Here is a 16,833-nt window from a genome sequence, read left to right on the forward strand (position 1 = left end):
AACTGCTTTTAGCAAGAAAAGTGCCCTTTGCAGATAGAGCTCAAATTCGAAAAACAAACACATATTCATGTTCCCCCGGCTCACCGAAGTCCAAAAAACCATGAGTTTTGCAGATCTGATGTCTCCTTGCGGAGATAGCCCATGTTATATCTTGCATTTGTTAGGAAAAACTGCTTTTAGCAAGAAAAGTGCCCTTTGCAGATAGAGCTCAAATTCGAAAAACAAACACATATTCATGTTCCCCCGGCTCACCAAAGTCCAAAAAACCATGAGTTTTGCAGATCTGATGTCTCCTTGCGGAGATAGCCCATGTTATATCTTGCATTTGTTAGGAAAAACTGCTTTTAGCAAGAAAAGTGCCCTTTGCAGATAGAGCTCAAATTCGAAAAACAAACACATATTCATGTTCCCCCGGCTCACCGAAGTCCAAAAAACCATGAGTTTTGCAGATCTGATGTCTCCTTGCGGAGATAGCCCATGTTATATCTTGCATTTGTTAGGAAAAACTGCTTTTAGCAAGAAAAGTGCCCTTTGCAGATAGAACTCAAATTCGAAAAACAAACACATATTCATTTTCCCCCGGCTCACCGAAGTCCAAAAAACCATGAGTTTTGCAGATCTGATGTCTCCTTGCGGAGATAGCCCATGTTATATCTTGCATTTGTTAGGAAAAACTGCTTTTAGCAAGAAAAGTGCCCTTTGCAGATAGAGCTCAAATTCGAAAAACAAACACATATTCATGTTCCCCCGGCTCACCGAAGTCCAAAAAACCATGAGTTTTGCAGATCTGATGTCTCCTTGCGGAGATAGCCCATGTTATATCTTGCATTTGTTAGGAAAAACTGCTTTTAGCAAGAAAAGTGCCCTTTGCAGATAGAGCTCAAATTCGAAAAACAAACACATATTCATGTTCCCCCGGCTCACCGAAGTCCAAAAAACCATGAGTTTTGCAGATCTGATGTCTCCTTGCGGAGATAGCCCATGTTATATCTTGCATTTGTTAGGAAAAACTGCTTTTAGCAAGAAAAGTGCCCTTTGCAGATAGAGCTTAAATAAGAAAAACAAGCACATATTCATGTTCCCCATCCTCCCCGAAGACCAAAAAACCATGCGTTTTGCAGTTCTGATGTCTCCTTGCGGAGATAGCCCATGTTATATCTTGCATTTGTTAGGAAAAACTGCTTTTAGCAAGAAAAGTGCCCTTTGCAGATAGAGCTTAAATAAGAAAAACAAGCACATATTCATGTTCCCCATCCTCCCCGAAGTCCAAAAAACCATGAGTTTTGCAGATCTGATGTCTCCTTGCGGAGATAGCCCATGTTATATCTTGCATTTGTTAGGAAAAACTGCTTTTAGCAAGAAAAGTGCCCTTTGCAGATAGAGCTCAAATTCGAAAAACAAACACATATTCATGTTCCCCCGGCTCACCGAAGTCCAAAAAACCATGAGTTTTGCAGATCTGATGTCTCCTTGCGGAGATAGCCCATGTTATATCTTGCATTTGTTAGGAAAAACTGCTTTTAGCAAGAAAAGTGCCCTTTGCAGATAGAGCTCAAATTCGAAAAACAAACACATATTCATGTACCCCCGGCTCACCGAAGTCCAAAAAACCATGAGTTTTGCAGATCTGATGTCTCCTTGCGGAGATAGCCCATGTTATATCTTGCATTTGTTAGGAAAAACTGCTTTTAGCAAGAAAAGTGCCCTTTGCAGATAGAGCTCAAATTCGAAAAACAAACACATATTCATGTTCCCCCGGCTCACCGAAGTCCAAAAAACCATGAGTTTTGCAGATCTGATGTCTCCTTGCGGAGATAGCCCATGTTATATCTTGCATTTGTTAGGAAAAACTGCTTTTAGCAAGAAAAGTGCCCTTTGCAGATAGAACTCAAATTCGAAAAACAAACACATATTCATTTTCCCCCGGCTCACCGAAGTCCAAAAAACGATGAGTTTTGCAGATCTGATGTCTCCTTGCGGAGATAGCCCATGTTATATCTTGCATTTGTTAGGAAAAACTGCTTTTAGCAAGAAAAGTGCCCTTTGCAGATAGAGCTCAAATTCGAAAAACAAACACATATTCATGTTCCCCCGGCTCACCGAAGTCCAAGAAACCATGAGTTTTGCAGATCTGATGTCTCCTTGCGGAGATAGCCCATGTTATATCTTCCATTTGTTAGGAAAAACTGCTTTTAGCAAGAAAAGTGCCCTTTGCAGATAGAGCTCAAATTCGAAAAACAAACACATATTCATGTTCCCCCGGCTCACCGAAGTCCAAAAAACCATGGTTTTGCAGATCTGATGTCTCCTTGCGGAGATAGCCCATGTTATATCTTGCATTTGTTAGGAAAAACTGCTTTTAGCAAGAAAAGTGCCCTTTGCAGATAGAGCTCAAATTCGAAAAACAAACACATATTCATGTACCCCCGGCTCACCGAAGTCCAAAAAACCATGAGTTTTGCAGATCTGATGTCTCCTTGCGGAGATAGCCCATGTTATATCTTGCATTTGTTAGGAAAAACTGCTTTTAGCAAGAAAAGTGCCCTTTGCAGATAGAGCTCAAATTCGAAAAACAAACACATATTCATGTTCCCCCGGCTCACCGAAGTCCAAAAAACCATGGTTTTGCAGATCTGATGTCTCCTTGCGGAGATAGCCCATGTTATATCTTGCATTTGTTAGGAAAAACTGCTTTTAGCAAGAAAAGTGCCCTTTGCAGATAGAGCTCAAATTCGAAAAACAAACACATATTCATGTACCCCCGGCTCACCGAAGTCCAAAAAACCATGAGTTTTGCAGATCTGATGTCTCCTTGCGGAGATAGCCCATGTTATATCTTGCATTTGTTAGGAAAAACTGCTTTTAGCAAGAAAAGTGCCCTTTGCAGATAGAGCTCAAATTCGAAAAACAAACACATATTCATGTTCCCCCGGCTCACCGAAGTCCAAAAAACCATGAGTTTTGCAGATCTGATGTCTCCTTGCGGAGATAGCCCATGTTATATCTTGCATTTGTTAGGAAAAACTGCTTTTAGCAAGAAAAGTGCCCTTTGCAGATAGAACTCAAATTCGAAAAACAAACACATATTCATTTTCCCCCGGCTCACCGAAGTCCAAAAAACCATGAGTTTTGCAGATCTGATGTCTCCTTGCGGAGATAGCCCATGTTATATCTTGCATTTGTTAGGAAAAACTGCTTTTAGCAAGAAAAGTGCCCTTTGCAGATAGAGCTCAAATTCGAAAAACAAACACATATTCATGTTCCCCCGGCTCACCGAAGTCCAAGAAACCATGAGTTTTGCAGATCTGATGTCTCCTTGCGGAGATAGCCCATGTTATATCTTCCATTTGTTAGGAAAAACTGCTTTTAGCAAGAAAAGTGCCCTTTGCAGATAGAGCTCAAATTCGAAAAACAAACACATATTCATGTTCCCCTGGCTCACCGAAGTCCAAAAAACCATGAGTTTTGCAGATCTGATGTCTCCTTGCGGAGATAGCCCATGTTATATCTTGCATTTGTTAGGAAAAACTGCTTTTAGCAAGAAAAGTGCCCTTTGCAGATAGAGCTCAAACTCGAAAAACAAACACATATTCATGTTCCCCCGGCTCACCGAAGTCCAAAAAACCATGAGTTTTGCAGATCTGATGTCTCCTTGCGGAGATAGCCCATGTTATATCTTGCATTTGTTAGGAAAAACTGCTTTTAGCAAGAAAAGTGCCCTTTGCAGATAGAGCTCAAATTCGAAAAACAAACACATATTCATGTTCCCCCGGCTCACCGAAGTCCAAAAAACCATGGTTTTGCAGATCTGATGTCTCCTTGCGGAGATAGCCCATGTTATATCTTGCATTTGTTAGGAAAAACTGCTTTTAGCAAGAAAAGTGCCCTTTGCAGATAGAGCTTAAATAAGAAAAACAAGCACATATTCATGTTCCCCATCCTCCCCGAAGTCCAAAAAACCATGAGTTTTGCAGATCTGATGTCTCCTTGCGGAGATAGCCCATGTTATATCTTGCATTTGTTAGGAAAAACTGCTTTTAGCAAGAAAAGTGCCCTTTGCAGATAGAGCTCAAATTGGAAAAACAAGCACATATTCATGTTCCCCCGGCTCACCGAAGTCCAAAAAACCATGAGTTTTGCAGATCTGATGTCTCCTTGCGGAGATAGCCCATGTTATATCTTGCATTTGTTAGGAAAAACTGCTTTTAGCAAGAAAAGTGCCCTTTGCAGATAGAGCTCAAATTCGAAAAACAAACACATATTCATGTTCCCCCGGCTCACCGAAGTCCAAAAAACCATGAGTTTTGCAGATCTGATGTCTCCTTGCGGAGATAGCCCATGTTATATCTTGCATTTGTTAGGAAAAACTGCTTTTAGCAAGAAAAGTGCCCTTTGCAGATAGAGCTCAAATTCGAAAAACAAACACATATTCATGTTCCCCCGGCTCACCGAAGTCCAAAAAACCATGAGTTTTGCAGATCTGATGTCTCCTTGCGGAGATAGCCCATGTTATATCTTGCATTTGTTAGGAAAAACTGCTTTTAGCAAGAAAAGTGCCCTTTGCAGATAGAGCTCAAACTCGAAAAACAAACACATATTCATGTTCCCCCGGCTCACCGAAGTCCAAAAAACCATGAGTTTTGCAGATCTGATGTCTCCTTGCGGAGATAGCCCATGTTATATCTTGCATTTGTTAGGAAAAACTGCTTTTAGCAAGAAAAGTGCCCTTTGCAGATAGAGCTCAAATTCGAAAAACAAACACATATTCATGTTCCCCCGGCTCACCGAAGTCCAAAAAACCATGGTTTTGCAGATCTGATGTCTCCTTGCGGAGATAGCCCATGTTATATCTTGCATTTGTTAGGAAAAACTGCTTTTAGCAAGAAAAGTGCCCTTTGCAGATAGAGCTTAAATAAGAAAAACAAGCACATATTCATGTTCCCCATCCTCCCCGAAGTCCAAAAAACCATGAGTTTTGCAGATCTGATGTCTCCTTGCGGAGATAGCCCATGTTATATCTTGCATTTGTTAGGAAAAACTGCTTTTAGCAAGAAAAGTGCCCTTTGCAGATAGAGCTCAAATTGGAAAAACAAGCACATATTCATGTTCCCCCGGCTCACCGAAGTCCAAAAAACCATGAGTTTTGCAGATCTGATGTCTCCTTGCGGAGATAGCCCATGTTATATCTTGCATTTGTTAGGAAAAACTGCTTTTAGCAAGAAAAGTGCCCTTTGCAGATAGAGCTCAAATTCGAAAAACAAACACATATTCATGTTCCCCCGGCTCACCGAAGTCCAAAAAACCATGAGTTTTGCAGATCTGATGTCTCCTTGCGGAGATAGCCCATGTTATATCTTGCATTTGTTAGGAAAAACTGCTTTTAGCAAGAAAAGTGCCCTTTGCAGATAGAGCTCAAATTCGAAAAACAAACACATATTCATGTTCCCCCGGCTCACCGAAGTCCAAAAAACCATGAGTTTTGCAGATCTGATGTCTCCTTGCGGAGATAGCCCATGTTATATCTTGCATTTGTTAGGAAAAACTGCTTTTAGCAAGAAAAGTGCCCTTTGCAGATAGAGCTCAAATTCGAAAAACAAACACATATTCATGTTCCCCCGGCTCACCGAAGTCCAAAAAACCATGAGTTTTGCAGATCTGATGTCTCCTTGCGGAGATAGCCCATGTTATATCTTGCATTTGTTAGGAAAAACTGCTTTTAGCAAGAAAAGTGCCCTTTGCAGATAGAGCTTAAATAAGAAAAACAAGCACATATTCATGTTCCCCATCCTCCCCGAAGACCAAAAAACCATGCGTTTTGCAGTTCTGATGTCTCCTTGCGGAGATAGCCCATGTTATATCTTGCATTTGTTAGGAAAAACTGCTTTTAGCAAGAAAAGTGCCCTTTGCAGATAGAGCTTAAATAAGAAAAACAAGCACATATTCATGTTCCCCATCCTCCCCGAAGTCCAAAAAACCATGAGTTTTGCAGATCTGATGTCTCCTTGCGGAGATAGCCCATGTTATATCTTGCATTTGTTAGGAAAAACTGCTTTTAGCAAGAAAAGTGCCCTTTGCAGATAGAGCTCAAATTCGAAAAACAAACACATATTCATGTTCCCCCGGCTCACCGAAGTCCAAAAAACCATGAGTTTTGCAGATCTGATGTCTCCTTGCGGAGATAGCCCATGTTATATCTTGCATTTGTTAGGAAAAACTGCTTTTAGCAAGAAAAGTGCCCTTTGCAGATAGAGCTCAAATTCGAAAAACAAACACATATTCATGTTCCCCCGGCTCACCAAAGTCCAAAAAACCATGAGTTTTGCAGATCTGATGTCTCCTTGCGGAGATAGCCCATGTTATATCTTGCATTTGTTAGGAAAAACTGCTTTTAGCAAGAAAAGTGCCCTTTGCAGATAGAGCTCAAATTCGAAAAACAAACACATATTCATGTTCCCCCGGCTCACCGAAGTCCAAAAAACCATGAGTTTTGCAGATCTGATGTCTCCTTGCGGAGATAGCCCATGTTATATCTTGCATTTGTTAGGAAAAACTGCTTTTAGCAAGAAAAGTGCCCTTTGCAGATAGAACTCAAATTCGAAAAACAAACACATATTCATTTTCCCCCGGCTCACCGAAGTCCAAAAAACCATGAGTTTTGCAGATCTGATGTCTCCTTGCGGAGATAGCCCATGTTATATCTTGCATTTGTTAGGAAAAACTGCTTTTAGCAAGAAAAGTGCCCTTTGCAGATAGAGCTCAAATTCGAAAAACAAACACATATTCATGTTCCCCCGGCTCACCGAAGTCCAAAAAACCATGAGTTTTGCAGATCTGATGTCTCCTTGCGGAGATAGCCCATGTTATATCTTGCATTTGTTAGGAAAAACTGCTTTTAGCAAGAAAAGTGCCCTTTGCAGATAGAGCTCAAATTCGAAAAACAAACACATATTCATGTTCCCCCGGCTCACCGAAGTCCAAAAAACCATGAGTTTTGCAGATCTGATGTCTCCTTGCGGAGATAGCCCATGTTATATCTTGCATTTGTTAGGAAAAACTGCTTTTAGCAAGAAAAGTGCCCTTTGCAGATAGAGCTTAAATAAGAAAAACAAGCACATATTCATGTTCCCCATCCTCCCCGAAGACCAAAAAACCATGCGTTTTGCAGTTCTGATGTCTCCTTGCGGAGATAGCCCATGTTATATCTTGCATTTGTTAGGAAAAACTGCTTTTAGCAAGAAAAGTGCCCTTTGCAGATAGAGCTTAAATAAGAAAAACAAGCACATATTCATGTTCCCCATCCTCCCCGAAGTCCAAAAAACCATGAGTTTTGCAGATCTGATGTCTCCTTGCGGAGATAGCCCATGTTATATCTTGCATTTGTTAGGAAAAACTGCTTTTAGCAAGAAAAGTGCCCTTTGCAGATAGAGCTCAAATTCGAAAAACAAACACATATTCATGTTCCCCCGGCTCACCGAAGTCCAAAAAACCATGAGTTTTGCAGATCTGATGTCTCCTTGCGGAGATAGCCCATGTTATATCTTGCATTTGTTAGGAAAAACTGCTTTTAGCAAGAAAAGTGCCCTTTGCAGATAGAACTCAAATTCGAAAAACAAACACATATTCATTTTCCCCCGGCTCACCGAAGTCCAAAAAACGATGAGTTTTGCAGATCTGATGTCTCCTTGCGGAGATAGCCCATGTTATATCTTGCATTTGTTAGGAAAAACTGCTTTTAGCAAGAAAAGTGCCCTTTGCAGATAGAGCTCAAATTCGAAAAACAAACACATATTCATGTTCCCCCGGCTCACCGAAGTCCAAGAAACCATGAGTTTTGCAGATCTGATGTCTCCTTGCGGAGATAGCCCATGTTATATCTTCCATTTGTTAGGAAAAACTGCTTTTAGCAAGAAAAGTGCCCTTTGCAGATAGAGCTCAAATTCGAAAAACAAACACATATTCATGTTCCCCTGGCTCACCGAAGTCCAAAAAACCATGAGTTTTGCAGATCTGATGTCTCCTTGCGGAGATAGCCCATGTTATATCTTGCATTTGTTAGGAAAAACTGCTTTTAGCAAGAAAAGTGCCCTTTGCAGATAGAGCTCAAATTCGAAAAACAAACACATATTCATGTTCCCCCGGCTCACCGAAGTCCAAAAAACCATGGTTTTGCAGATCTGATGTCTCCTTGCGGAGATAGCCCATGTTATATCTTGCATTTGTTAGGAAAAACTGCTTTTAGCAAGAAAAGTGCCCTTTGCAGATAGAGCTCAAATTCGAAAAACAAACACATATTCATGTACCCCCGGCTCACCGAAGTCCAAAAAACCATGAGTTTTGCAGATCTGATGTCTCCTTGCGGAGATAGCCCATGTTATATCTTGCATTTGTTAGGAAAAACTGCTTTTAGCAAGAAAAGTGCCCTTTGCAGATAGAGCTCAAATTCGAAAAACAAACACATATTCATGTTCCCCCGGCTCACCGAAGTAAAAAAACCATGGTTTTGCAGATCTGATGTCTCCTTGCGGAGATAGCCCATGTTATATCTTGCATTTGTTAGGAAAAACTGCTTTTAGCAAGAAAAGTGCCCTTTGCAGATAGAGCTCAAATTCGAAAAACAAACACATATTCATGTACCCCCGGCTCACCGAAGTCCAAAAAACCATGAGTTTTGCAGATCTGATGTCTCCTTGCGGAGATAGCCCATGTTATATCTTGCATTTGTTAGGAAAAACTGCTTTTAGCAAGAAAAGTGCCCTTTGCAGATAGAGCTCAAATTCGAAAAACAAACACATATTCATGTTCCCCCGGCTCACCGAAGTCCAAAAAACCATGAGTTTTGCAGATCTGATGTCTCCTTGCGGAGATAGCCCATGTTATATCTTGCATTTGTTAGGAAAAACTGCTTTTAGCAAGAAAAGTGCCCTTTGCAGATAGAACTCAAATTCGAAAAACAAACACATATTCATTTTCCCCCGGCTCACCGAAGTCCAAAAAACCATGAGTTTTGCAGATCTGATGTCTCCTTGCGGAGATAGCCCATGTTATATCTTGCATTTGTTAGGAAAAACTGCTTTTAGCAAGAAAAGTGCCCTTTGCAGATAGAGCTCAAATTCGAAAAACAAACACATATTCATGTTCCCCCGGCTCACCGAAGTCCAAGAAACCATGAGTTTTGCAGATCTGATGTCTCCTTGCGGAGATAGCCCATGTTATATCTTCCATTTGTTAGGAAAAACTGCTTTTAGCAAGAAAAGTGCCCTTTGCAGATAGAGCTCAAATTCGAAAAACAAACACATATTCATGTTCCCCTGGCTCACCGAAGTCCAAAAAACCATGAGTTTTGCAGATCTGATGTCTCCTTGCGGAGATAGCCCATGTTATATCTTGCATTTGTTAGGAAAAACTGCTTTTAGCAAGAAAAGTGCCCTTTGCAGATAGAGCTCAAACTCGAAAAACAAACACATATTCATGTTCCCCCGGCTCACCGAAGTCCAAAAAACCATGAGTTTTGCAGATCTGATGTCTCCTTGCGGAGATAGCCCATGTTATATCTTGCATTTGTTAGGAAAAACTGCTTTTAGCAAGAAAAGTGCCCTTTGCAGATAGAGCTCAAATTCGAAAAACAAACACATATTCATGTTCCCCCGGCTCACCGAAGTCCAAAAAACCATGGTTTTGCAGATCTGATGTCTCCTTGCGGAGATAGCCCATGTTATATCTTGCATTTGTTAGGAAAAACTGCTTTTAGCAAGAAAAGTGCCCTTTGCAGATAGAGCTTAAATAAGAAAAACAAGCACATATTCATGTTCCCCATCCTCCCCGAAGTCCAAAAAACCATGAGTTTTGCAGATCTGATGTCTCCTTGCGGAGATAGCCCATGTTATATCTTGCATTTGTTAGGAAAAACTGCTTTTAGCAAGAAAAGTGCCCTTTGCAGATAGAGCTCAAATTGGAAAAACAAGCACATATTCATGTTCCCCCGGCTCACCGAAGTCCAAAAAACCATGAGTTTTGCAGATCTGATGTCTCCTTGCGGAGATAGCCCATGTTATATCTTGCATTTGTTAGGAAAAACTGCTTTTAGCAAGAAAAGTGCCCTTTGCAGATAGAGCTCAAATTCGAAAAACAAACACATATTCATGTTCCCCCGGCTCACCGAAGTCCAAAAAACCATGAGTTTTGCAGATCTGATGTCTCCTTGCGGAGATAGCCCATGTTATATCTTGCATTTGTTAGGAAAAACTGCTTTTAGCAAGAAAAGTGCCCTTTGCAGATAGAGCTCAAATTCGAAAAACAAACACATATTCATGTTCCCCCGGCTCACCGAAGTCCAAAAAACCATGAGTTTTGCAGATCTGATGTCTCCTTGCGGAGATAGCCCATGTTATATCTTGCATTTGTTAGGAAAAACTGCTTTTAGCAAGAAAAGTGCCCTTTGCAGATAGAGCTCAAACTCGAAAAACAAACACATATTCATGTTCCCCCGGCTCACCGAAGTCCAAAAAACCATGAGTTTTGCAGATCTGATGTCTCCTTGCGGAGATAGCCCATGTTATATCTTGCATTTGTTAGGAAAAACTGCTTTTAGCAAGAAAAGTGCCCTTTGCAGATAGAGCTCAAATTCGAAAAACAAACACATATTCATGTTCCCCCGGCTCACCGAAGTCCAAAAAACCATGGTTTTGCAGATCTGATGTCTCCTTGCGGAGATAGCCCATGTTATATCTTGCATTTGTTAGGAAAAACTGCTTTTAGCAAGAAAAGTGCCCTTTGCAGATAGAGCTTATATAAGAAAAACAAGCACATATTCATGTTCCCCATCCTCCCCGAAGTCCAAAAAACCATGAGTTTTGCAGATCTGATGTCTCCTTGCGGAGATAGCCCATGTTATATCTTGCATTTGTTAGGAAAAACTGCTTTTAGCAAGAAAAGTGCCCTTTGCAGATAGAGCTCAAATTGGAAAAACAAGCACATATTCATGTTCCCCCGGCTCACCGAAGTCCAAAAAACCATGAGTTTTGCAGATCTGATGTCTCCTTGCGGAGATAGCCCATGTTATATCTTGCATTTGTTAGGAAAAACTGCTTTTAGCAAGAAAAGTGCCCTTTGCAGATAGAGCTCAAATTCGAAAAACAAACACATATTCATGTTCCCCCGGCTCACCGAAGTCCAAAAAACCATGAGTTTTGCAGATCTGATGTCTCCTTGCGGAGATAGCCCATGTTATATCTTGCATTTGTTAGGAAAAACTGCTTTTAGCAAGAAAAGTGCCCTTTGCAGATAGAGCTCAAATTCGAAAAACAAACACATATTCATGTTCCCCCGGCTCACCGAAGTCCAAAAAACCATGAGTTTTGCAGATCTGATGTCTCCTTGCGGAGATAGCCCATGTTATATCTTGCATTTGTTAGGAAAAACTGCTTTTAGCAAGAAAAGTGCCCTTTGCAGATAGAGCTCAAATTCGAAAAACAAACACATATTCATGTTCCCCCGGCTCACCGAAGTCCAAAAAACCATGAGTTTTGCAGATCTGATGTCTCCTTGCGGAGATAGCCCATGTTATATCTTGCATTTGTTAGGAAAAACTGCTTTTAGCAAGAAAAGTGCCCTTTGCAGATAGAACTCAAATTCGAAAAACAAACACATATTCATTTTCCCCCGGCTCACCGAAGTCCAAAAAACCATGAGTTTTGCAGATCTGATGTCTCCTTGCGGAGATAGCCCATGTTATATCTTGCATTTGTTAGGAAAAACTGCTTTTAGCAAGAAAAGTGCCCTTTGCAGATAGAGCTCAAACTCGAAAAACAAACACATATTCATGTTCCCCATCCTCCCCGAAGTCCAAAAAACCATGAGTTTTGCAGATCTGATGTCTCCTTGCGGAGATAGCCCATGTTATATCTTGCATTTGTTAGGAAAAACTGCTTTTAGCAAGAAAAGTGCCCTTTGCAGATAGAGCTCAAATTCGAAAAACAAACACATATTCATGTTCCCCCGGCTCACCGAAGTCCAAGAAACCATGAGTTTTGCAGATCTGATGTCTCCTTGCGGAGATAGCCCATGTTATATCTTGCATTTGTTAGGAAAAACTGCTTTTAGCAAGAAAAGTGCCCTTTGCAGATAGAGCTCAAATTCGAAAAACAAACACATATTCATGTTCCCCCGGCTCACCGAAGTCCAAAAAACCATGAGTTTTGCAGATCTGATGTCTCCTTGCGGAGATAGCCCATGTTATATCTTGCATTTGTTAGGAAAAACTGCTTTTAGCAAGAAAAGTGCCCTTTGCAGATAGAGCTCAAATTCGAAAAACAAACACATATTCATGTTCCCCCGGCTCACCGAAGTCCAAAAAACCATGAGTTTTGCAGATCTGATGTCTCCTTGCGGAGATAGCCCATGTTATATCTTGCATTTGTTAGGAAAAACTGCTTTTAGCAAGAAAAGTGCCCTTTGCAGATAGAGCTTAAATAAGAAAAACAAGCACATATTCATGTTCCCCATCCTCCCCGAAGACCAAAAAACCATGCGTTTTGCAGTTCTGATGTCTCCTTGCGGAGATAGCCCATGTTATATCTTGCATTTGTTAGGAAAAACTGCTTTTAGCAAGAAAAGTGCCCTTTGCAGATAGAGCTTAAATAAGAAAAACAAGCACATATTCATGTTCCCCATCCTCCCCGAAGTCCAAAAAACCATGAGTTTTGCAGATCTGATGTCTCCTTGCGGAGATAGCCCATGTTATATCTTGCATTTGTTAGGAAAAACTGCTTTTAGCAAGAAAAGTGCCCTTTGCAGATAGAGCTCAAATTCGAAAAACAAACACATATTCATGTTCCCCCGGCTCACCGAAGTCCAAAAAACCATGAGTTTTGCAGATCTGATGTCTCCTTGCGGAGATAGCCCATGTTATATCTTGCATTTGTTAGGAAAAACTGCTTTTAGCAAGAAAAGTGCCCATTGCAGATAGAGCTCAAATTCGAAAAACAAACACATATTCATGTTCCCCCGGCTCACCGAAGTCCAAAAAACCATGAGTTTTGCAGATCTGATGTCTCCTTGCGGAGATAGCCCATGTTATATCTTGCATTTGTTAGGAAAAACTGCTTTTAGCAAGAAAAGTGCCCTTTGCAGATAGAGCTCAAATTCGAAAAACAAACACATATTCATGTTCCCCCGGCTCACCGAAGTCCAAAAAACCATGAGTTTTGCAGATCTGATGTCTCCTTGCGGAGATAGCCCATGTTATATCTTGCATTTGTTAGGAAAAACTGCTTTTAGCAAGAAAAGTGCCCTTTGCAGATAGAGCTCAAATTCGAAAAACAAACACATATTCATGTTCCCCCGGCTCACCGAAGTCCAAAAAACCATGAGTTTTGCAGATCTGATGTCTCCTTGCGGAGATAGCCCATGTTATATCTTGCATTTGTTAGGAAAAACTGCTTTTAGCAAGAAAAGTGCCCATTGCAGATAGAGCTCAAATTCGAAAAACAAACACATATTCATGTTCCCCCGGCTCACCGAAGTCCAAAAAACCATGAGTTTTGCAGATCTGATGTCTCCTTGCGGAGATAGCCCATGTTATATCTTGCATTTGTTAGGAAAAACTGCTTTTAGCAAGAAAAGTGCCCTTTGCAGATAGAGCTCAAATTCGAAAAACAAACACATATTCATGTTCCCCCGGCTCACCGAAGTCCAAAAAACCATGAGTTTTGCAGATCTGATGTCTCCTTGCGGAGATAGCCCATGTTATATCTTGCATTTGTTAGGAAAAACTGCTTTTAGCAAGAAAAGTGCCCTTTGCAGATAGAACTCAAATTCGAAAAACAAACACATATTCATTTTCCCCCGGCTCACCGAAGTCCAAAAAACCATGAGTTTTGCAGATCTGATGTCTCCTTGCGGAGATAGCCCATGTTATATCTTGCATTTGTTAGGAAAAACTGCTTTTAGCAAGAAAAGTGCCCTTTGCAGATAGAGCTCAAACTCGAAAAACAAACACATATTCATGTTCCCCATCCTCCCCGAAGTCCAAAAAACCATGAGTTTTGCAGATCTGATGTCTCCTTGCGGAGATAGCCCATGTTATATCTTGCATTTGTTAGGAAAAACTGCTTTTAGCAAGAAAAGTGCCCTTTGCAGATAGAGCTCAAACTCGAAAAACAAACACATATTCATGTTCCCCCGGCTCACCGAAGTCCAAAAAACCATGAGTTTTGCAGATCTGATGTCTCCTTGCGGAGATAGCCCATGTTATATCTTGCATTTGTTAGGAAAAACTGCTTTTAGCAAGAAAAGTGCCCTTTGCAGATAGAGCTCAAATTCGAAAAACAAACACATATTCATGTTCCCCCGGCTCACCGAAGTCCAAAAAACCATGAGTTTTGCAGATCTGATGTCTCCTTGCGGAGATAGCCCATGTTATATCTTGCATTTGTTAGGAAAAACTGCTTTTAGCAAGAAAAGTGCCCTTTGCAGATAGAGCTCAAATTCGAAAAACAAACACATATTCATGTTCCCCCGGCTCACCGAAGTCCAAAAAACCATGAGTTTTGCAGATCTGATGTCTCCTTGCGGAGATAGCCCATGTTATATCTTGCATTTGTTAGGAAAAACTGCTTTTAGCAAGAAAAGTGCCCTTTGCAGATAGAGCTTAAATAAGAAAAACAAGCACATATTCATGTTCCCCATCCTCCCCGAAGACCAAAAAACCATGCGTTTTGCAGTTCTGATGTCTCCTTGCGGAGATAGCCCATGTTATATCTTGCATTTGTTAGGAAAAACTGCTTTTAGCAAGAAAAGTGCCCTTTGCAGATAGAGCTTAAATAAGAAAAACAAGCACATATTCATGTTCCCCATCCTCCCCGAAGTCCAAAAAACCATGAGTTTTGCAGATCTGATGTCTCCTTGCGGAGATAGCCCATGTTATATCTTGCATTTGTTAGGAAAAACTGCTTTTAGCAAGAAAAGTGCCCTTTGCAGATAGAGCTCAAATTCGAAAAACAAACACATATTCATGTTCCCCCGGCTCACCGAAGTCCAAAAAACCATGAGTTTTGCAGATCTGATGTCTCCTTGCGGAGATAGCCCATGTTATATCTTGCATTTGTTAGGAAAAACTGCTTTTAGCAAGAAAAGTGCCCATTGCAGATAGAGCTCAAATTCGAAAAACAAACACATATTCATGTTCCCCCGGCTCACCGAAGTCCAAAAAACCATGAGTTTTGCAGATCTGATGTCTCCTTGCGGAGATAGCCCATGTTATATCTTGCATTTGTTAGGAAAAACTGCTTTTAGCAAGAAAAGTGCCCTTTGCAGATAGAGCTCAAATTCGAAAAACAAACACATATTCATGTTCCCCCGGCTCACCGAAGTCCAAAAAACCATGAGTTTTGCAGATCTGATGTCTCCTTGCGGAGATAGCCCATGTTATATCTTGCATTTGTTAGGAAAAACTGCTTTTAGCAAGAAAAGTGCCCTTTGCAGATAGAACTCAAATTCGAAAAACAAACACATATTCATTTTCCCCCGGCTCACCGAAGTCCAAAAAACCATGAGTTTTGCAGATCTGATGTCTCCTTGCGGAGATAGCCCATGTTATATCTTGCATTTGTTAGGAAAAACTGCTTTTAGCAAGAAAAGTGCCCTTTGCAGATAGAGCTCAAACTCGAAAAACAAACACATATTCATGTTCCCCATCCTCCCCGAAGTCCAAAAAACCATGAGTTTTGCAGATCTGATGTCTCCTTGCGGAGATAGCCCATGTTATATCTTGCATTTGTTAGGAAAAACTGCTTTTAGCAAGAAAAGTGCCCTTTGCAGATAGAGCTCAAACTCGAAAAACAAACACATATTCATGTTCCCCCGGCTCACCGAAGTCCAAAAAACCATGAGTTTTGCAGATCTGATGTCTCCTTGCGGAGATAGCCCATGTTATATCTTGCATTTGTTAGGAAAAACTGCTTTTAGCAAGAAAAGTGCCCTTTGCAGATAGAGCTCAAATTCGAAAAACAAACACATATTCATGTTCCCCCGGCTCACCGAAGTCCAAAAAACCATGAGTTTTGCAGATCTGATGTCTCCTTGCGGAGATAGCCCATGTTATATCTTGCATTTGTTAGGAAAAACTGCTTTTAGCAAGAAAAGTGCCCTTTGCAGATAGAGCTCAAATTCGAAAAACAAACACATATTCATGTTCCCCCGGCTCACCGAAGTCCAAAAAACCATGAGTTTTGCAGATCTGATGTCTCCTTGCGGAGATAGCCCATGTTATATCTTGCATTTGTTAGGAAAAACTGCTTTTAGCAAGAAAAGTGCCCTTTGCAGATAGAGCTTAAATAAGAAAAACAAGCACATATTCATGTTCCCCATCCTCCCCGAAGACCAAAAAACCATGCGTTTTGCAGTTCTGATGTCTCCTTGCGGAGATAGCCCATGTTATATCTTGCATTTGTTAGGAAAAACTGCTTTTAGCAAGAAAAGTGCCCTTTGCAGATAGAGCTTAAATAAGAAAAACAAGCACATATTCATGTTCCCCATCCTCCCCGAAGTCCAAAAAACCATGAGTTTTGCAGATCTGATGTCTCCTTGCGGAGATAGCCCATGTTATATCTTGCATTTGTTAGGAAAAACTGCTTTTAGCAAGAAAAGTGCCCTTTGCAGATAGAGCTCAAATTCGAAAAACAAACACATATTCATGTTCCCCCGGCTCACCGAAGTCCAAAAAACCATGAGTTTTGCAGATCTGATGTCTCCTTGCGGAGATAGCCCATGTTATATCTTGCATTTGTTAGGAAAAACTGCTTTTAGCAAGAAAAGTGCCCATTGCAGATAGAGCTC

Source organism: Vipera ursinii (assembly GCF_947247035.1).
Source record: "Vipera ursinii genome assembly, chromosome: 2".
NCBI lineage: Eukaryota > Metazoa > Chordata > Lepidosauria > Squamata > Viperidae > Vipera > Vipera ursinii.